The 3,312-nt window shown below is 39.7% G+C and overlaps 1 pseudogene; it reads right to left on the reverse strand.

The window, feature by feature from the left end:
* Positions 1 to 2,270: 2,270 nt before the first annotated feature.
* Positions 2,271 to 2,996, reverse strand: LOC130477003 (E3 ubiquitin-protein ligase RNFT1-like; annotated as a pseudogene).
* Positions 2,997 to 3,312: the final 316 nt, after the last annotated feature.

The following is a 3,312-nucleotide window of genomic DNA, read 5'->3' on the forward strand; positions in this document are numbered from 1 at the left end:
GTCCCTGTAATTGGTCAAATTTCAAAATTTACTTGGGATTTTGCAGCTCCAGAATCCCCAGCTGTATGGGCTCTACAAACTCACAAAACGCAGCATACAAACAAGGATAAAAGAACATGAAAGATACTGCAGACTTGGCCAACCTGAGAAATCAGCAGTGGCTGAACATGGACTGACACAAACAGGACACAGGGTCTTATTCCAAGACACTGAAAGACTGGACAATTCTACCAACTATTTTGTCAGATTGCACAGAGAAGCCATTGAAATTCATAAACATCAGCACAACTTTAACAGAAAAGAGGAGAGTTTAAGAATGAATAAGGCTTGGCTTCATGTTCTGAAAACCTCCAGACTAACAAAGACAACATTCAACAATAGCCATGCAGATTAGCTTTGGATTGCACACATTAACAGATCACTTCAGGATACAATGGTTCCATATTAACATACCATACCCTCATTAGCACATTATCTTGATACTTACAGGACAATGATTAGCACATTACTTTTGCAGGACAATACTCAGCTCAAACCCAACCCCTTTCTGACTATATATTACTCTTTCTACACCCTTGACACTGAGAGACACTGTCCTTCAGTGTTACTGCTCTGAAGATGCCTGCCACAGTTGCTGGCGAAACGTCAGGAAAGAAAATTCCAAGACCACGGTTACACAGCCCGGATAACCTACAAGAACCAATCACCAGAATCTATTCATAGCCTACATTTTGGCAGCTGGATCCTCAAATCCTTCACTGGTGCACAGCTTAATAGTTCTATAGTTTTATTTCATCACTGTATGGCCCATTTTCAAGGAGTCCACCCCACCAACCTGTTCTCCGCCATTTGGGCCTTGAGGTCCTTGCAAGGGCAGCAAGGCCCTTTGGACCTTGTTGGATGTTACCCTACTGTTGCTGGTTGCAAAGGGGCCCCCATAACAGTTCAAGCTTCAGGGCACCAAAAATGTAGGTCCTCCACTGGTTACAGTAATCCAGTTTGGGTCTACCTGCACATAACCACCTCACACTTGGGGTAAGCCAAGGAAGCCTTTTTATGGGAACTGTCTCTTGGAGAAACCTGATTGGTGCAAACCTGCACAAGGTCCTTCCTCTTTGCATTGTGGATTGCACCTTCTTTAGTAGCTTTCTAGTATCTGAATTTATTTATTTTAGTTAAATCTGTCACTGGTGGTTGTAAGTTTTGAACAGCTGCTATCTATTTTAACTGCTTTGTATGGATTTTAAAGTTTCAAACAACCTTAAGTATTATTATTTTAAAAAAATAAGGCAGCATATAAATGTTCTAATACATATATTTTTAATGGAATGGATCTTGAAGCCATATAGTTCATGAATTCTAATATTTTGTTGTAGTGGGGTTGAAGTCAAACAAAGATAAGGGGGAAAGGGCACTACAAGGTGATTGGAGGGATACATGGTGGCTTGCTGTGAATTCAAAAATTAAGTAACAACTGTGGTCAGGATGGTCGGTTGAATTAATCCTCTGTTAGGTAACTTACAACCAATTTTTTTCAGGCTCCTATAAAACCTTGAAGGAAATTCAGCCATGAGCAATTTGCTCCATTCTTATAAAATATTTATACTGTCAGAAGTACTTCTTGGTAATAATTCCAGACTAACGTAATTAGTAATTGAATGTAGTTGCAACTAAACAAATTAACCATAGTTTGGACTACTGGTCAGAAGGTTGCGGATTGGGTTGTAGCCACTGAATCTTGTTGTTTTCTCCAAAGTCATAGCCAACATACATTGTTTCTTCCTCTTCTATGTTTGAATCTTCTATGAAATAATGTATCAAACTTTATGCTAAATAATCTATAAAGCTATTAAAATTGCCAGGAGGGAGCTTTGATGTCATATTATTATTTGGGGGTGCTCTTTGAACATAATGCATATCTCAGTATTCTTTTCTGCCCCCCAATATCATGAATATGTCAGTCTTTAAACAGAGGCTTCTTTAAAGGTAATGAATCCCTCTGGAAAACTCTCTTGTGTGAATATCCAACTTTATAGAGACTGAAAAGGTCACTGTACAATGAAGTAATACACAGAAAAAGAGCATATTTTATGTCTCAGCCTCTTTCATATTAAAAAATTACAGTTGTTTACAGAGTGCAAAAATGTTAAGGTTAGAGGCTGGTTGACATGATGTAGGAAATAAAACACCTAATGTTTAAAATAAAAGAAGTATATTTTGAAAAAGAAATCTGAGGATAGTGTCTTACATTTTGTGATTAAACATATATACTACTGTTTGTACACACAAAGAATCTCTATCCCAGGTGTGTGTACCACTAGTATAAACTTCCACTTGTAAATGTGATCTGAGATTATTATTCTACACAGTGGGCAGCTTTTCTCTCTATTGAACCACAGAGCTCTGCATTCTTCACAGAATATGTGCTGGCAGATGAGAAGAACAGGCTTCTGGAACTCAGCTTGGCAGATAGAGCAGATGTCATTGGCATCAGAGCCCTGCCTCTTGCTGGTGGCCATGCCATAGCTCAGTTGGGAATAAAATACTCTCAGAACCCATCTGAAGTGCTTCAGATGTGCAAAAATGCTCAAAAGCTTTAAGATAAGATAGAACAGAGCCATCAAGATCCCAAGACTCTATCTGAGCACACTTTCCTGCTCCCTCAAGCCAACAACATGGCGTAACCAGATGGGTATAGGGACGATTTTACAGGAATACTGCCAGATTTCTTCCAACGGCATGTACCAGTAACCCTTGGACTTAATTGACATTATTTAAGAAGGCAACAAGAAAATGATGCATTTGAAACTCATGAAAAAGAACTTCAGGATGAAGTCTGTGATTCCCATGCTCCAAAGTACCTTCCAGAAATTTGTGAAATCCACAGTTGGACTCAAAAGAATCAAGCTGTAATGAAGAGACTGGTAATAGAAGGCATAATAGAGAAGGAGCTGTGTTTGTGGTGGCTGGAATACTCCTTTGGTGCTGAGAAACATCAGCTAAATCCTTATTGTTGTATGGCATGGAGAGAGGGCAGAGGTTTTGGAACTTCTTGGCACAGGTTTTTATGTAGGCTTGAAAAAATAAGGAAAGAAGCAATGCCAATTGTTTTGGGGGCCAGGGGGGAATTGGCCCAGTTGCTATCAAAGGCTGCCTGCACATAGCAACTGGGCAATTCCACCTTACTATCCAAGGCTGCCTGCACATAGTAAGCAATCCTGAAAGAGAGGGAAGTGTTAATACATTCAGTTCAGTCATTAATAAGCCTGGTACTTCCCCTGACCTGGATGGCCCAGGCTAGCCTGATCTCGT

The sequence above is a fragment of the Euleptes europaea genome, chromosome 4 (genome assembly GCF_029931775.1).
Source record: "Euleptes europaea isolate rEulEur1 chromosome 4, rEulEur1.hap1, whole genome shotgun sequence".
NCBI classification, from domain to species: Eukaryota; Metazoa; Chordata; class Lepidosauria; order Squamata; family Sphaerodactylidae; genus Euleptes; species Euleptes europaea.